The sequence below is a fragment of the Pelodiscus sinensis genome, chromosome 8, assembly GCF_052426305.1.
Source record: "Pelodiscus sinensis isolate ZL-2025 chromosome 8, ASM5242630v1, whole genome shotgun sequence".
Taxonomy (NCBI): Eukaryota; Metazoa; Chordata; order Testudines; family Trionychidae; genus Pelodiscus; species Pelodiscus sinensis.
This window is the reverse complement of record NC_143059.1, coordinates 65575601-65595537: the sequence shown is the minus strand read 5'-3', so window position 1 is coordinate 65595537 and position 19937 is coordinate 65575601.

Here is a 19937-nt window from a genome sequence, read left to right as displayed (position 1 = left end):
CATGTAAGTCTGTAAATTTTTAAACAACCTTTCAGGGCTGTCTGCAGGATCAGTTTTAATGAGGGAAAGGGCTCAAACACAGCGAATGAGCTTTGGTTTAATTGAAGGATGCATCTGATCTAGATAGACTCTTAAAGGATAATTGCTGTACTGGGACTGTTAGTATTTACCGGTACTAAATATATAAATATATTTCTCCCAGATCACTGCAGATACAGAACTCATGGACGGTAAACAGTTTTAAAAAAAGATATTCTTGAATGTCTCTACATGCAATTCAAAACCAAAATTGCAACATATATTACCAGTTTTATCCCATTTTAATTACTGAAGGCCTTTGCTATATTTCTAAAGGTGATCACCCTTTGGTGCTTACATGCCCAAATGTCAAAGTGCTTTGCCAAGTTTAATGAAATGACACAATAAAGTTATGATGAAGCACAGAGCAGTTAAATGACTTGCCCAAGGTTACACAGAAAGTCAACAGTTGGGACAGGAATAGAACCCTGATTTCCAGACACTCAAGTGATCCCCACTGATTATTATTAATGACCTTGCGTCATGGAGCATGTAGAACTTGGAGAGCTTCACATCATGGAAAGCCAGAAATAAGTCTGCTTTAAAGGTCAGCTCTCTCAATTATGACTCCTTTAATCTAGGAAAAGTTTGCAAGCCATGGGCAATGATTTGCCTTTGAGAGAAATTTTGGGACGATTTTCATTGTTTCATTGAGTTTAAGGCCAGAAATGACCCTCAGATCATCTACTCTGACCTCCTGTAGGACACAGGCAATAACATTTCTTCCAATTGCTTCTGTATTAAGCCTGATAACTTGTGTTTGACCAAAATATCTCTTCCAGAAAGACATTCAATCCGGATTTGAAGATTCCTAGGCATGGAGAAACCACCACTTTCTTTTAGCACCTTACTAATGACCTGACACTCAGGACAGGGTATTTTAGGCATTTTAAAATGGATGGAAAGTGGAGATTACACCTACTGTGGCTTAATTTCTCAGGCCTCAATAATGAATGCATATAATGTGCTTTGAGAGCTGCAGAGGCAAGCCATTAGGAGAGGTGCAAAATGTTAGGATGAGTCTAAAGGGGATCATCTTTTCATTTATGGCTTCTTGAAACCTGGCAAATCAGTAATTAAAACAGTTCCACTCTATTAATGAAAGAGAGTGGAGATGTGTGAATGGGCTGCACTGAAGCACTGGGACACTCTTGTACTCAGGAAAACGTGACAACAAAATGAAAAGCCAATAAATAGCTGTTTAGTCTTCAGAGCAAAGGACCCACCTTGGCAGCTGCTCTAATGCTCCACAGTGTGTAACATGCAGGCCTCCCAGGCCACAAGGAAGGAGGGCTTCTGCATTTCATTAAACAGCCCGCCAGACACTTAGAATCCTAGGGCTGAAAGAAACCTCAGGAGGTCACCATGTCCAACCTCCTGCCCAAAGCAGGACCAACCCCAACTCAATCATCCCAGCCAGGGCTTTGCCAAGCCAGGACTTAAAAACCTCTAGGGATGGAGATTCCACCACCACCCTAGGTAACCCATTCCAGTGCCTCACCACCCTCCTAGGGAAATAGTTTTGCCTAATATCCAACCTAGATCTCCCCCACTGCAACTTGAGACCATTGCTCCTTGTTCTGCCATCCATCATGACTGAGAACAGCCTCTCTCCAGCCTCTTTGGAACCCCCTTCAGGTAGTTGAAGGCTGCTATCAAATCCCCCCTCACTCCTCTCTTTTGGAGACTAAACAAGCCCAAATCCCTCAGCCTCTCATCATAAGTCAATTGTTCCAGCCCCCTAATCATTTTGGTTTCCTTCTGCTGGGCTTTCTCCAGTATGTCTAAATCCTTTCTGTAACAGGGGGCCTAGAATTGGATGCAAAACTCCAGGTGTGGCCTCACTAATGCTGAATAACACATTGGAGAACTGGAGGGCACAAACTAACAGCTATGCCAGCATTTACATGAGGTTTCAGCCCCCACCCCTAAAATTCAGTTTCTGGATTGCCACTGACTTCATCTGTGTTCATCTGAAACGGCATGAACTTTAAGGGAGAAAAGAACTTTCTTGTCTGTGCTGAGTCACCTGAATGGGATCAGTTACTCCAGGGTAGGGATGGGCAAGATACAACCTAAGGGCTGGATCCGGCGTGCCAAGACTTTCACTCCAGCCCATGACCCACCCCTCTCAACCCACAGGCAGGGAATAGCCCCGGGGCTCAGAGCAGATGACTGCTCCATCTGTCTGTGCTATTCAGAGTGAGAAGAAAACTTTGTGTCATGTGAACCCCCTCCGTCACCCAAACTCCCTCTCAGACACTACACCAGTGTTTCTTAAACTGTGTTCTGTGGCACACTGGTGTGCCGCAGAGAACAACAGAATTCAAAATGGCAGCTTTTTTTTTTTTTTTTTGCTCAGTAACTTTCCCTCTGACCCTTCCTCCCCGACTTTTTTTTTTCCTCAACAAAAAATCCTTGGTGTTCCTCATAAAAACAACATTATTGTTTGGTGTTCCTCGGTCTTAAAAGGTTTAAGAAACACTGCCCTACACCCTTTCCTGTATCCTTGTCCTCTATGCAGAGCTCCCTTCTACATCTAACCTGCATCCCCAATCCCACACTCCTTCTATAGAAAAGTGCGGCCCCTTACCACTTGGCAAAATTTCGGAGTAGCTCCCCCAACAAAAATTAGTGCCCACCCCTGCTCCAGAGGCTGCATAACTATCAATACCTTTGAGGCAAAAGAAATTGATGGCACATGCAGCTAAAAAACCTGAGAGATCCATCAGGCAATAAACTGCTCTTCGGAAACAATGTATTTGCTTGGCTTCACACTGTGGTATGTGTGTGCATGTGCATGTGTGTGTGTGACCCCTGTTGTTGCAGTCATCTGTGCACACCACTTCCAGTCTCTGCTTTGATAGGCTCTGCTACAGCTGAGACCTTATTTCCCCTTCCAAAGGCAAATGAATGGGAAATGTATTCTAAACTCATCTAATTTACTTTGTGGGAATCACACAGGTCTGTTGCCAGCTGGAACAGAGCAGGCAAACACCACCTCCCATGCCTTCTCTAATGTGACCTTACACCATGTATCGGAACAGGCTGTTAAATATGAAAGTCATGCTGTCAGTTAGGAGAGGTTGGCCACAGATGCTCTCACTCTGTATCACCAATATTTGCTATTTGCTACCCACAGAAGGGTCAGATCTCACTACTTGAAAAGGGAATAGTCCCCAGGAAAAAACCATAGTGTAGCCAGGGGAGATCCACTTTAGAATGCCCCTTGTCAAGGAGAGAGCAAACTGTTCTATTGACATTCTCCTCCCACATACTCCTTTCACAGTGGGTCTGGCCCTGCAATCAGTGAAGCCCAAGCAAGTTTTGCCATTGATGGCAGTGGGGTCTAGATCATGCCAGCTACTCTTTTCTCTAGTGAAATCACCTTTCTTTCTGCATGTACATGGATTGCACCAACATCTTCTCCATTTCATCCACTGTGGGTATGTCTAGACCACAGGGTTTTGTCTACAAAAGTGGACTTTTGTTGACAAAACTATACCTGCGTCTACACTACCGCTGAGTTCTGTCAACAGAACTTGGCAGTTTTGTCAACAATGGTAAACCTCATTCTGCAAGGAATAATGCCTTTTGTCGATAGAATTCTGTCGAAAGAAGGCGTTATTGAATCTACACTGTCCTTTGCGTCTATACTCCCATGTCGACAAAGCGGCTTGCTTTGTCGACAGAACTGGATATAGTCTAGATATCCTTTGTTGACATGGGAGTGTAGATGCAAAGACAGTGTAGATGCGCTATAACACGAATATGTAAATGAAGCACGGGATATTTAAATCCCAGCTTCATTTGCAATTTCGAATGTCTTCATTTGCATCCCTCTCTTGAAAATGGGTGCAAGTGTAGACATACCCATTGGGCATGTCTACATTGGCCCCATCTTCGGAAGGGGCATGCTAATTTTCCACTTCGTAATAGGGAAATCCGCGGGGGATTTAAATATCCCCCACGGCATTTAAATAAAAATGTCCGCCGCTTTTTTCCGGCTTTGAAGTAGGAATAAGAAATCCTCCGGAAAAGGGCTTTTCTAAAAGACGGAAAAAAGCGGCGGACATTTTTATTTAAATGCCGCGGGGGATATTTAAATCCCCCGCGGATTTCCCTATTACGAAGTGGAAAATTAGCATGCCCCTTCCGAAGAAGTGGCCAATGTAGACGTAGCCTTAGAGAATAAATCAGGACAATAAGTTGCTTATAATCATATAAATACCAACAAATGTGCATATCACCATATACTCCTCATGTCTGTAACATGCTGCTAACATATATTATTATCAATCCTTTACAAACCATTTATAAGTGCAATTTACTACCTTTTACTTATACCCACTTCATACATTATAGAAATGCAGCTGCTTTTGCAGTATATCACAGTACCTGTGTAACACCCCAGTGCCACAGAACAGCTTAATAGAGGAGGATAAAAAGAATACTATTACCATTGTAAACAGATGGGATTGAATATAGAGTAAACAGAAGACATTATCCAAACTGGAGTTTGTTCAGGGTGGCAAAGTTAATGCAGTAATAACACTATCCTTGCAAAAGGTATGCCATCGAAACTTGAATGACCCTCAAGGATTGGGCTGCTGTGCTTGCATATCGTCCCATGACCAGGAACCAGACGGATACTTTTTCTTGGCAAGGGGTGAGCATGCAAAGACTGTGAAAATCCTGCCACTGGTCTGGCAAAAGGCAAATTCTCATAACCAGAGATGGGCCCAAGTTATAAAATTCAAATCAGGATTCTGGATCCCCCAGAAGCTGGGGTTTGTACCCATCTGCTTTCCTTTCTACCAGGAAAGTTGATTGTTTGCAGGCCTGTTCATCTGTTACTTAAAGCAACACAACATTAAAATCTCCTTGAGATTCCTGCCCCCCTGAGAAGATCTGTTCTAATTATAATCATGACCAAAATCGAACACTGTTTAAATGCAGTTTTCTTACTTGGTGAACTATATCATTGGGCAATTCTGCCCCAGCATCTGTGGCAAATGAAGAAGAAATGAAAAGCATGGAAATAAGGTGTTTTTCTTGCAATATTTCTGCATTTAAATACACATTGCCGGTATAGACAGCTTTAGCCCGTGAAATACAACTGCTGGATTCCTGCCTTCTTGTCTCCTCAACAGCTGGAGCTGTACTGCCTAGAGATGGTATCAGAGACACAAGATGGGAGCTGTAATAGCTTTTATTGGACCAACTTCAGTTAGTGAGAGAGAAAGCTTTTGAGCTGGAACAACAGAGCTTGGATCAGTAAAAGATATTACCTCACCCACCTTGTCTCTCTCTAATATCCTAGGACTGACACAGCTACGACACCTCTGCACAGAAATCATATCATGTATCTGATTAAACTGGAGGGAGGCATATGGGAGGTAGAACTCCAAATCTCAATGAACTAAACTAACTCTGGGACATATTGCTATCAAATGCAATACCTTTGGGGACTATATTGTATTAAGTGAAAACACCCACTCCATGTGCAGCAGTCAAAATATCAAACACAATGTTAGGAATCATTAAAAAGGGATAGAGGATAAGACAGAGAATGTTTTAGGGCCTCTATATAAATCCATGGTACACCCACATCTTGAATCCTGTGTACAGATTTGGTCGCCTCATCTCAAAAAAGATATATCGGCATTGGAAAAGGTTCAGAAAAGTTCAACAAAAATGATTAGGGGTTTGGAATGGGTGCTGTAAAAAGAGAGATTAAAAAACACTTGGATTTTTCAGCTTAGAAAAGAGGAGCCTAAGGGGGGATATGATAGAGGCCTATAAAATCATGACTGGTGTGGAGAAAGTGAATAAGGAAAAGTTATTTACTTGTTCCCATAACATAAGAACTAGGGGGGTCACCAAATGAAATTAATAGGTAGCAGGTTTAAAACAAACAAAAGGAAGTTTTTCTTCATGCAGTGCACACACAGTCAACCTGTGGAACTCCTTGCCAGAGGATATTGTGAAGACCAGGATTTTAACAGGGTTCAAAAAAGAACTAGATAAATTCATGGAGGTTGGGTTCATCAATACCTATTAGCCAGGATGGGTAGGAATGGTTCCTAACCTCTGTTTGTCAGTGGCTGGAAACTGATGACAGTAGAGGGATCTCTTGATGATTACCTGTTCTGTTCTCTCCCTCTGGGGCATCTGGCACTGGCCACTGTTGGAAGACAGGATACTGAGCTAGATGAACCTTTGGTTTGACCCATTATGGCCAGTCTTGTGTTCTTATGTTCATGTTTATGTATCATTGTAGGCCAAGGATTGTATGCAGGTCCAGGGGAGAGGTTTGCTGCAGCTCTAACTGGGGCTAACATTATGGGTATGTCTAGACTGCCTCCCTCTGTCGGCAGAGGGATGCAGATTAGGCAGATGGACATTGCAAATGAGTCAGGGATTTAAATATCCCGTGCCTAATTTGCATAAAATGGCTGCCACATTTTGCCGAATCAGCACTTTGTTGGCAAAAGTGGCAGTCTAGAGGGGGATCTGTCGAGAAAAAGTCTTTTTTGACAGATCCTGTAAACCTCTTTGCAGGAGGCATAAAGGATCTGTCGAAAAAGCTTTCTTTCTTGACAGATCCCCCTTTAGACTGCTGCTTTTTGCCAACAAATGCCGAGTCAGCAAAATGTGGTGGCCATTTTTATGCAAATTAGGCACGGGATAGTTAAATCCCTGCCTCATTTGCAATGTCTACCTGCCTAATCTGCATCCCTCTGCCGACAGAGGGATGCAGTCTAGACATAGCCTAACAGTGGGTGATGGATGTGAATGACTCATACTGTAAACATCCAGGGAACGTCTACACTCGCCACACCAGAGATCAATGTTCTGGCATTCAACTTAGTGGGTCTAGTATAGACCCATAAAAATTGAACTCTGAGGGCAGCTACAGCTGATGCCTGTACTCCTTGAAGTTGTGAGGAGTGAAGGAAGACGACGGGTGCCTCCCACTGTGTGGACACCGCCAAGCTTGGCATAAGGCTTGAGCTATGTATTCTACATAGCTGGAGTTGTGAACCGTAATCCGACCTTCCAGATGAAGTGGAGACCTGGCTCCAGAGAGGTATCACCACTTGGGGAGGCTTGAATATGCTGGGTCAAGCTGAGTTTTCCAGAGCCAATAGACAAAGAAAAAGCTTTTGTCATAAAAAGACAGTGTTTAAATTAAGTCAGGGTCTTCCAGAAAACATGCAGGACCCTTTATCCAAGGGCCCAAAACCTTGTGGAAGGGTTGGGAATATTTTGGCCTAGTAGGGCCTCACAAAAATGGCGGGTGACCTCTGTGAAGCTTTTAGCATTCACATAGGGACTGATCCTCTTTTTAATATGTTCCCCTTGTAATGTGTTTACCTTCAGAGTAGATGTACTTGCCTAGAATGAATTGTGTGCCCACTTGTAACTTCAGGGAATATGCTGTCCGTAGTCCTGGGAGAGAGCAAAGAACCGGCCCCAAACCCTATTTTGCCTCCAGCATCTATAAGAGCATTAGATTGAGAAACTGCATTTTTAAATGATAAGAGAGGGATCAGAGGCAGAAGTTTGCTGTGCGAAAGGAGTCACCAGCACAAACATGTGAGGACCACTGCATGCACCTGTAGGTAGACTGGCTGGCTGGGGATGTCAGCCTTAAAACCCTGATCAGGAGGGAGAGAGACACGCGTCTCCTGAGAGCCAGAAACCTTAAGTGGGTGTCCTCAAAGAATTGCTCAGGGGAATATGCAGGTGCAGTTACCAGAAAATGGTGACGCTGCCTCTGTTCATCCCATTGACTGAACACGCAAGCCTAAAGGGGACCATTTAAATAGCATCGTTTCACTGTTTCTTTGCTGGTCGTTTTAACAAAAAGCCCCCAGCTACTGGGCTGGATTCACCTCTCCCAGGAGCCATTTTAGCTCCACTGCTCTTCAAAGGAGTCATTGCCGGGATAGGCAGGTGGAACTGAGATGGGAACCATGCCCAAGATGGCCAACAGCCACCATGGGCCTTGGGGCAAGGTGTGAGTGTGAGGCCTGGCTCCATGCCATGGAAGGGGCATAAGCCAGGGTGGAAGGGGTGGAGCCAAGGGCAGTCATCCCTTAGCCCTGCCCAGACCGCCGTGCATGCCTCCCCCCCAGCCCCTGGAGCCATACAGAACCGTATATCGGTGCTCCTGTGGCAATTCGAAGGGACCCAGGGCTCCGGCCACCACTGCTGCCACAGTAGCAGTGGTAGTGGTCAGAAGCTCCGGATCATTTTAGAACTCTGGGTCCCTGTGCAATTGTCCCCTTTAACTCCACCATTATCGGTGGGTCTGACCACGTCCATTCCTCTGCTCTTGCAATTCCAAGTTGCCCCCCATGCCTCCGTAGGCAGGCATTTAAGAGCAAAATAAATGACACCTTGACGACTGTACATTTTCATATTTAATTGATTAGAAACCTCCATTAAAAACAAATCTGTGGAGCTGCTCCAGAATTTCCAGGCGGCTGTGAAATCTGGAAGCCTTGCTGCGGATTATGGGTCTTGCATTGATTACATGAGACCTGGGTGATGATTGGTCATTACTTGAACTGTGGTCACATCCAGGCTTCGTGGCCCAGAACACCACTGCAGAATGAACCCATAATGAAAAGAGCATCCTCCATCCCAGAAGGTTACTATGTAAGACATAACACAGCAGATTTCTGTGGATAGGTGGGGAAGCACAAGGAAACAACGTAATAACACTGGTAAGCACGCCAGGCACTGATAAAACTAAGGGCTGATAGGCTGTTAATTTTCATGGGATCCCTTGACAAAAATGAATTGCATGTGGCCACGCAGTTGCATAGTTCCATGCTTTGAAGGGTGTGGCCAATACCTTATCCCGTACATTTACTCACCTATATATACGGACTCTAACCAGGGTTTAAAAAAAATGTCTAGTAGTAAAAGATGCAATGATCTAGCCTTGAGCATCTCATTGATTTATATTAATACCATGGCTCTGACTTCAGTTCTCAGGAATACACTCCTCCTAGGTCAGTGGTCTCCAACCTTTTTAACCACAAGATCACTTTTTCAATTTAAGTGCAATGTAAGATCTCCCTCAAACCCAAATACCCTTTGCCCCACTTCCTTCCCACCCCTTCTCGGAGGTCTCACCCTGCTCACTCCATCCCCCTTCCCCTGAATCTCATTCACTTTCACCAGACTGGGGTAGGGGGTTGAGGTGCAGGCTCTGGTCTTGGGCCAAGGGGTTCAGAGTGTGGGAGGGGACACCCTGCAGGTAATGAGGTGGGGTGGTTCTGGAGTGGCCTAGGGGATAGGGCATTTGCCTGGGGAGTGCAAGACTGGGGGCTTGAGTCCCTCCCCCCATTAACCCCACCTGGGAGTGGTCGGACAGCCAACAAAGTGGCCTAGGGGATAGGCCGTGCACCTGGGGAGCACAGGGGAGTGGGCTTGAGTACTGTTCCCGCTCTACCCACCAGACAGCCAGCACAGGATAAGGGTCCCTTGGGAGGTGGGGTGAGCTCTGGAGTGGCCATGGGGATAGGGCATCAGCATGTGGAGCACAGGGCGTGGAGGACTAGAGTCCATGCCCCCCACCCCAGGCAGCAGCCAGACAGCCAACACAGGCTGCCCCATGGATCAAGCTGCCGTCAGGAAGGCTAGATAAGGGATGCCCTGAATGTGGGGTTCTTGAGTGGACTAGGGGATAGGACATTTGCCTGGGGAGCACAGGGTGGAAGACTTGAGCCCAAACCATCCTGGCAGCAGTTGGTTAGCCAGCACAGGCTGCCCCAGGAATGGAGCTGGCTCTTGCATTAGGATGGCGGAAAGAGGGACCCACTGAAGGTAGGGAGGTGGGTTGGGTTCTGGAGTGGCTGAGGGATAGGGTATTTGCCTGGGGAGCACAGGGTGGCGGGCTGGAGTCCTGTCCACCCTGGGAGGGGCTGAACAGCCAACCCAGCCTGCCCTAGGAATGGAGCTGGCTCCTGCATTTGTGAAACAAGGTAAGGGACCTGCAGGGGGGGAAGGATCTCCAGTGAACCCAGAGATAGGGCATCAGCCTCTGGAGAACTAGGTGGTGGTGGCTTGATCCCACCCCCTTCCACCCACCGTGGCAGTGTCTGGGCAGCCGTCACAGGCTGCCCCAGAGGGCTCCTGCATTAGGAAAGCAGAATAAGGGCCCCTCTGAAGGTAGGGTGTTGGGGAGGGTCTTTGAGAGGCATAGGGCACTTTGCTGGGGAGGACAGCGTTGTGGGTTCAAGTCCCACCCTGGAAGTGGCCAGACAGCTGCCCCAAGGATGGGGCAGCAGAGCCAAGACAGGCCCAGCCCTGCACCACCCCCAAAAGCAGCTGGCACGTACAGCAGTGACTCCATGTGCTGCCCCTCATCTATAAACACCAGCCCCACAGCCTCCACTGGCCATGGGTCTCCATTATTGATCAATGGGAGCTGCAGGAGCAATGTCTGCAGGCAAGGAGACCCCCTGCTCTGACCATCTCGGGCTGCAGGGACATGCCAGCCACCTCCAGGAACACAACTGCCACAGGGATAATGACTCCAGCCATGACAGGTTCAGCATTTTAGAACTCACTGCTCAAGGATTTAAGCATAAGAGAGAAATGAAAGTTATGAAATGCACAGACCAGTCAAACACTAAAAAGAACCCCCTTTGCAAGCAAAGTGGTAACAACTCTCCCCCCCCCCCATGTATGTGTTGGGTCGGGAGATGAGAAGGAAGGACAGTGCGTGTTTGTGAGAATGACAGACACACACACTGTGTGAGTGACAGAGAATTGCATGGTCAAGCTCCCTCCATCCCCTTCTCTCTCTGTGGAGATAGGATACAGGAGTGAGGGGAGGAGAGGAACACACTAACATCAGTGCCCCCCCTCTTTTCCCTCCCACACCCTGCACAGCAAGCAGGAGGCTCCCAAGGGGCAGCTCTAAGGCAGAGAGCAGGAGCAGCAGGACAGTGAGGGCAGGGGCAACTGAAGTGCCAGCACTTGATAGCTTCCCAGCCAAACCAGTCAGGATCCCCTGTTAGAGGCTCCAAGATCTACAGGTAGATCCCCATCTGCTGGTTGGTGACCACTGCCCTAGATGGTGTATTGTTCAGCTCTGGGAAGTTTTGCCACTAGAACAAGACCTGTCTCCTAAAATGAACAATGCAATGTAACCAAAGGTTGTCCTATCATATGGTGCCACTGTTTGTGGTCTATTTTCCATGTAATACTTTTAATACAAAACTCATCCTATGTGCAGAGCATATAGAGAGAGCTACATTCAGAAGCAAACTTCAGGAATGTATCTGGACAAATTTCCTTAGGGTGGGCGCACGTGTAGGCAGGTGTGTGAAAATTCTCAACCTCTCCCTTCTCTGTCAGAGGCAGCCGGATAATTTTCTTGTTTTTTGCATGTGTTGATACACAGGAAAATACATGCCATTATCTTCCCTTTTTCTACCAGCACAGTATTAATATCAGATACCAGCCCTAGCATATCAATTCCCTCTGGCATAAAATGCAGGCTTAATGGTGACAAGGGATTTCACTCTGATTAATCATTAACATGTTCCTGCCAATAATGTTTGACAATTGTTTTTAAAATTTGTGGCTTGTTTTCCTTCTCTCCCCCTCATCTTAAAAGTGCTTTACTGAATATTTTAAATCTTCTATTAAGAAAAACAATCAGAAAAAGGTAACTAAGTGAACAATAGCAACTAAAAATTCATCAATGTTAACTGACTCTCTAGTGAAACAGAGGTATGTGATCAGAATATCTCGACCAACAAATTCTGATTGAAATAGGCATCTGCTCAATGCTTTATACAGGACTAAAAGGCTAAGGCCAAGGATCAAGTGGTTGGAACAGGAGACTGATAGTCAGCACTCTTGAGTTCTGTTTCCAATTCTGCCATTGACTTGTTATTTGGACAAATCACTCAGTGCCTGATTCTCAGAAGAAAGACAAATAAAATACTCCAAATAACCCACTTTGCAATTAAGGTCTAGTTTACCTAGATAAGGCTTCAAAGCATCAGTGGCCAGCACTGCAGAAAAGCCCAAGATCGATAGGTCTTTATGCGTTTGATGAAGTCTGGAGGGCTAAGAGCTTCTGCAGGCCCCTTAGACAAGTTGCCTGCAGAAGGAAAGAGGACAGCTCCGCACCCCTGCAAGGGATGGGGCCTTTGGTGGACCGCCAGGCCTCTGCACTACCTGGAGTGCAGCGCTAGCTCCCCCCACCCCCTTTAGAGCCATGCAGAGCATGCGGGTCAGTGCTCCAGCGGTGATTTAAAGGGTTCAGGTCTCCAGCCGCCACCACCGCCATAGTAATAGTGGGAGCGGTCAGGAGTCCCTGGCTCCTGTGAATCACTGGGCCCTGGGACAGCTGCCCCCACCCCACCCAGGCCTGGAAGAAGTGCATTATATGACAGGGAGTGGATGAGGAAAATCAGTGTTGCTAAACTTGTTTGCTGAATTAGCTCCCTCTTTATAGTTATGCACATTCCAGCAATAGACTAGGGCAATTGTTCTCAAACTTTTGCCCTGGTGACCCCTCTCACATAACAGGCCTCGGAGTGCGACCCCCTTTAAAAAAGTGTTTTTAATTTATATATGTTCACATCATATAAATGCTGGATGCAAAGTGCGGGTCGGGGTGGAGGCTGGCGGTTCATGACCCCACGTAAAATAACCTTGCACCACCCCCGACAGGTTCCAGTGTGAGAAACTCCGGACTAGCGGATGTAAGGTAGCCATCTGGCTGCCCAAAACAGCGGCAGCTCACAAAAAACCTGTTGATGTGTGAACTATTCCTTGTTTCCAGGAAGACCTGCTAACAAGACAGAGGTTGGTATCCTGGAAATCCTTCCTTTGGGCTGCCCTCTTAGGCTATGTCTAGACTGCAAGCCTCTTTCGAAAGAGAGCATCTAGACTGCACGTGGAACTTTCGAAAGAGCAAGCCGCTTTTTCGAAAGAAAGCACCCAGTGAGTCTGGATGCTCTCTTTCGAAGAAGCCCTATTTACATTCAAGAACGCCTTCTTTCGAAAGAAGCACTTTCGAAAGAAGGCGTTCTTCCTCGTGAAATGAGGTTTACCACCGTCGAAAGAAAAGCCGCGTTCTTTCGATTTAATTTCAAAAGAACGCGGCTGCAGTCTAGACGCAGGTGAAGCTTTTTCGGAAAAAGGCTACTTTTCCCGAAAAAACCCCTGAGTCTGGACACAGCCTTATTGGAGGGGCGCGAGGAAAAGTTGATTAGGTTCCAAGCTACTGTTGCTGGACTGTGCCGGTGTGTCTAGAAACGAAGATTCAGAGGAGCAAGGAAGAGCCTGAGACCTTGGATTTTATGCAGCTGAAGCTAAAGAGACAGGCTTGATGCATTCTGCAATGCTCCTGATACTTGGGAATTGCCTTCTTTCTGGGTAGCACTTATGAGACCTGTCAGTCTCTTGGCAGGTACCAGTGTCAATACATATCATTTTAATGTGGGGTCATTTATTGGGCTGTGGGCACAATGATTTTTGTAAATGAAATGTTTGCTTCCCAAATTCTTTGGACAGCACCCTTGGATGATGGGACCTCCCTTCTGTGCGGGATGGTATATTATTTATTGTAGACGATGGTAGTGTGCATAGCAAACTGGAATTGTAAGGGGTCATCAGGGGAGGAGGCAGCCTCCACTGGTCCCTGGGCTCTGTGCGTGGAGGGCTGGCTCTGTGCTTCCGGAAAGTGTGGGGCGGGAGGCAGCCAGGCCTCCGCACTGCACAGATCGTGGTGCACCTTCCCCCTTGGAACCCCACTCAAATTTGACCATAGGGCCAAATTTGCATAGCGTATTCACCCAACCATCAGGTTGTAATGCTCATGAAATCTGGCCCGGCTGCCCTTCCAACAGATGTACTAGTCACACTCTCCACTCACATTTAGCCTGGCTGACTCTCCATGTAGGAACCAGCTAAGCATCCGTGCCCCATTTGACAGGGTTCGATACAGGTTGTACACATAGACAGTCGCCACCCCAGAAACCTCACAATTAGCCGTGGGCAAAAGTTTTCAGACAAAACTTGTTTATGGTGACAAATGCAGATTCAGAAACCCCAAAACTTTCTGTGACTTCTAATCAGCTTCACTAGTTTGTTTCGACTAAAATCAAGCTCCAAATATATCTTTTTAAAAAACCAAAACACTAAAAATGATAAATTTGTATTTGTTTGTTATTTATTCAAAGTGACATTTCATTTAGAAATTTCCTTTACGTTTATTAAACTAATAATTCTCAAAATAAAATTAAAAAATTGAACTAAAATTAAGGTTTTTTGATGTTTTGGTTTTCTGGATATTTCAAAATATTTCATTTTCGCTTAAATCTGAAAAGATCCTCACCCAATTTTTCAGAATTAACAATGAATAAAAAAAATGTTATTTGTCCTGCTTTACTCACAATCTACTTTTCAGATAGGACAAAAGAGGCTTGCAGTGAGTTGCAAGAGGAGACGGAGCAGAGCAGAAAAGCACAAATAACACCTCATTACTTGCTTACGGGAGAAAACCATGTGCCTGTAGTGTTTGTGCTTTAATACAGCTTCCGGAAAGTCAATTATATTTTTAAAAGATCTACTGTATTTGATACAAAAAGATGATACGGAGAAGCTTGCAAATCTGCATGAGCATTTGTCTCTGAAGTTATGGGAATTAGCTACAGAAATAGAGGACCCAGGAAATAAATGAAAAGAGATGAAGAGAGGTCAGAGACAGCATAAAAAGAATGTTCTGAGACTACCGAGATTGCTTCATTTGTATTATGCTGCACTAGCGCCTGCCATAAGACTTAAAGATATCTCTATGGTTGAAGAAAAGTGGTGTAATTTTCATTGTTAGGACTCTCTGAAGTGGCAGAGCATTATAAAATGCAGACCCATTTAAGCAGTCTTAGCCCTATTAAAATAAACTTTAGTCATGATGGATTTTTTAAGGAGTACGCTGCGCATCCCACTGTGCAGCAGAACTTTTACATACATTCAAACCGCCAACTTGAAGGTTAGAAAAGGGATTAATAAGGTTCCCGACCATTTGAATGGCTGCTTTCACTAAACCCAGCTCCCCTTTGACAGCTGGATTAAAAGAGGAATACTTTGCATATAGACAATAACAAGGAACAAAAGGAAGCACCTTCAATTCAGGCTGGGAGAGGGTTTTCTTATGAATTTTGCCTTGAAAAAGTTATTGTGTGAACCTGGAGATCCAGCTAAGTGTAATGAAGATGGCTGCATCATTTTTGCAATAGTCTGTATTTGAGGGCTGTGTAATGCTGATAGACTCTGGTCATCTGCGGGAATAATTGAACCTGGGACCTCTGGGTGTTAGGGCCTGGGCCTCTAGTCATGATCTAGAAGCCAGTGGGTGCTCAGCTTAGGCTGTAGAGCAGAGTCATTATTCTCTCTGTAAGTGGTCTTGGTACCACTAAATGGGACAGTGCACCCTACCGAGAACATGTGTGGGTTACAGCTGCAATATTTAACATGAGCATTCCTAGATTCCCCTCCCCCCACTACTTGGAGACGTAAGAGTCAGTTACAACACAGTTCTATAAAATGTACCACTTTCAATGAATGACTCCCAACTTCTAAACACACACATCAACATTCAAGGCAAATCATTCAGACCCAGCCTGAAGGTCCCTGTCCTAGCAGAGGTGCGCTCTAAATATGTCTGATTTCACAAATAGCAATTAAATGCCGAGATATTAAGAAGTTGCTCTTGTTATTTAATTTTATCCCAATTTTATTTGGAGAGACCAGAAAGGGTCAGAGGGGCAGTGTTCCCAGCAACTCACCTCTCTCCTTCATGTGCTCACAACTTGTCACTATGAAAGAGAGTAGAAACTGGAAATCTGGTACCTATAACATACTCTAAAGATGTGCAATTCTCTCTTCGAATTGGGGTCAGTTTCAGCACAGCTTTACAACAGAATGGCTCGATGTTTTGATAGCTTGTGTTGGAATCTGTGCAAATACAGAATCTCCGGGATTTGTGCCAAGGGACATTGGCAGCTATATAGTCACAGGTAATCGAGAAACCGTAGAACAAAATCAAGGAATGGAAAATATGGGGCAAGGATCAAGAAAAGCCTCCAGAGACAGGAAGGTTTACTAAACCATGGAATAATCTTCCAGAAAAAAACAGTGGACTTAGCATAACTCAAGACACTGAAATAGGTAATACCAAGTACAGTAAAACTCCAATAGTCCGGCATCCAATAGTCCGGCACTCCTGATAGTCCGGCATCAAAATGGCAAGAGCCTAGTGAGTGAGCTTCGGCAAAAAACGAGTCACAAGGTAACAGCGGCAGCAGCTGAACTGAGCAAAAAGGGTAAAAAAGGCTTAAAAAAACTAAAACATCACAGTATACTGTATACAGTATGTACAATAAAAAGGGTTAAGAACACTTTATATACAGTATATAATGTATACAGTATATATATAACCAGCTTATAGTACCTCCTGATAGTCCGGCATATTTGATAATCCGGCACCACCTAGGTCCCATAGGTTCCGGATTATCGGAAGTCTACTGTATATTGTTGAGCCCTTCTCTTGCTAGGCAGATGGGACTGGGTGGCCTCAAAGATCTTTTTTTTTAAAATGATATTGTCTGGAATGCTATTGATGAAGTGGCAGCAGCTGTCTTCACACAAACGTCAGTTATAATCTAAGAAAGAAAAAGAGACAATATTATATAGTGGCAGACTTGTAGTTAAGAGGAATAAAGCATTGAAAGGCTATCTATAAAACAGCAGCAGGTAGAGGTTTAGGGGTCAAATTCAGACTCTCGTATCATCTAACAATATTCATAACTGCTGGAAGCAGAACAGAGGTTGTTAGCACAAATATATGGTGGGGTAGATTTAGTACTATAAACACATCTCAAACTTGGAACTCTATATTCATTCTCTGGAGTAACACTTGGTGAGACATTTGGCTTCCTTGGTGTCGGTGACTGGGTCAATACTATCAATCAAGACATCATATTTGATATAAATCAAAGTTACTGAAAAACAGGGAAGCTCAAAGGTCATTACTAAAGGAGACTGGCCTCTGTGTGATGCTTCAAATACCACTGAGGTTCTTACATAGAATTACAGAATCATAGAATAATAGAATAGGAAGGGACCTTGAGAGATCATCAAGCCCACCCCCTGTCCTCATGGTAGGACCAAGCACCATCTAGATCAAGTGTGGCCAACCTGTTACAGGCAAAGAGCAAAAATAATTGTGAATATAGCACAAAGTGCCAGGGGTGGGAAGGAGGGGGGAGTGGTTGAGCAAAAAAAAAAAAAAAAAAAGACTGTCCCTTTAGGAAGCTCATTTAGAGGCTTTTTGGCCACTTCAGGCTCCCGCCGTGCCAGACAGCTCCCCTACCCCAGTTAGCACAGGGAGCCAGGAGGCATGGGCCATTTTCAGAAGTTCTGGGGTTGCTTCACAAGCCACACCCTGAGGGGCAGGGGAGGGGGAGAGGGGGGGAAGAGTCAGATATGGCTCACGAGCCGCAGGTTGGCCATGGCTGATCTAGATCATCCCTGATAGATGTCTATCTAACCTACTCTTAAATATCTCCAGTGATGGAAATTCCATAACCTCCCTAGGCAATTTATTCCAGCACTTAACCAACCTTATGGTTAGGAAGTTCTTCCTAATGTCCAACCCAAACCTCCCTTTCTGCAATTTAAGCCTGTTGCTGCTGCTTCTCCCATCATCAGAAGTTAAGGAGAACAATTTTTCTCCCTCCTCTTTGTAAACCCTTTTGGGTACTTGAAAGCTGTTATCATGTCTCCTCTTGGTCTTCTCTTTTCCAAACTAAACAAACCCAGTTCTTTCAATCCTCCCTGTTAGCTTATGTTCTCTAGATCTTTAATCATGTTTGTTCCTCTTCTCTGGACCTTCTCCAATTTCTCCACATCTTTCCTGAAATGCAGTGCTCAGAATTGGACACACTACTCCAGTTGAGGCCTAATCAGTGCAGAAAGGAGGGGAAGAATTACTTTTTGTGTCTTGCCCCAAAACCTCTGTTAATGCATCCCAGAATTATGTTTGCTTTTTTCACAACAGTGTCACACTGTTGACTCATATTTAGCTTGTGGTCTGTTTCTGCAGTACTCCTTCCTAGACAGTCACTCCCCATTTTGTATGGGTACATCGACATTGCAAGCTTCTTTCAAAAGAAGCTTTTTTGGAAGAGATCTTCTGAAAAAACTTCTTCTGAAAGAGAGCATCCACACTTCTTAAGTACATTGAAAAAGCGACCTGCTTTTTTGAAAGAGAGCATCTACACTCATTGGATACTCTCTTGCATATAAGCTGTGACTGCTATAGGCAGAATGGCCACCAGGGCACTTGTGCTTTTTCCTGGAGGCCTCTTCTTTCGAAAAAACTCACTCTTCTGCTTCCACACATGTTATTTTCCGAAAGAGCTCTTTCAGAAAAAATGTTCTTCCTCGTAGAATGAGGTTTACCAATGTGTTCTTTCAATTTTCTTTTGAGCAAACGCAATAGAAGTGTGGACGTAAGTGAAGTTTTTTTCAGAAAAACGGCCATTTTTCTGAAACAAACAAACAAACAAACAAACAAACAAACAAACAAACCTTGCAGTCTAGTTGCACCTAAAATGTGCAACTGATAGTTCCTTTCTAAGTGGAGTACTTTGCATTTCTCCTTATTGAACTTCATTCTATTTACCTCAGACCATTTCTCCAGTTTTCCAGATCATTTTAAATTATGACCCTATCCTCCAAAGCACTGACAATCCTTCCCAGCTTGGTATCATCTGCAAACTTTAAAAGCGTATTCTCTATACCCTTATCTAAATTGTTGATGAAGATAATTAACAGAACTGATCCCAAAAATGATCCCCGGGGAACCTCACTTATGTCCTTCCAGCATGACTGTAAACCATTAATAACTACTCTCTGAGAATGGTTATTTAACCAGTTATTCACCCACCTTCTAATAGCTTCATCTACGTTATATTTCTCTAGTTTATTGATAAGAAGGTCATACAAGATTGTATTAAATGCTTTACCACATCCACTGCTTCCACCTTCTCCACAATGCTTGTTATCCTATCCAAGAAAGATATCAAGTTAATTTGACATGATTTATTCTTGACAAATCCATGCTGACTGTTTCTTAGCACCTTATTATCTTTCAGATGTTTGCAGATGGATTCCTTAATTATTTACTCCATTTTCTTTTCTGGCACAGAAGTTAAGATGACTGCTCTGTAGTTTCTTATTTCCCTTTTTATGGATGGGCACTATGATTGCCCTTTTCCAGTCTTCTGGAATCTCTCCCATGTTTCATGATTTTTCAGAGATAATGGCTAATGGCTTGGATACCTCCCCAACCAGCTCCTTGAATATTCTAGGATGTTTTTCATCAGGCCCTGGTAATTTGAAGATGTCTAATTTTTCTAAATAATTTTTAACTTGTTGTTTTCCTATTTTAACTTCTGAACATACCTGATTTTCACTGACATTCACTATGTTAGGCGTCCAATCACCACCAACTTTCTGGGTGTAAATCAACACAATGAAGTTGTTAAGCACCTCTACCATTTCCACATTTTCTGTTAGGGTATATCTACCCACATTTTCTGTTAGGGTATATCAGTGTTATTTCGAAATATCTTATTTAGAAATAGTTAATTCGAAATAAGTTATTTCGAAATAACACGTCTACACACAAAATGCTTTTCAAAATAGCGTTTTGCTACTTTGAAATAGCGCGTACACACTGAGTGGATGCTGAATTGCATTTAAGGCTGACTGGAACCAGTTCCGGCAGGGCATCAGGTCAGGAGTTA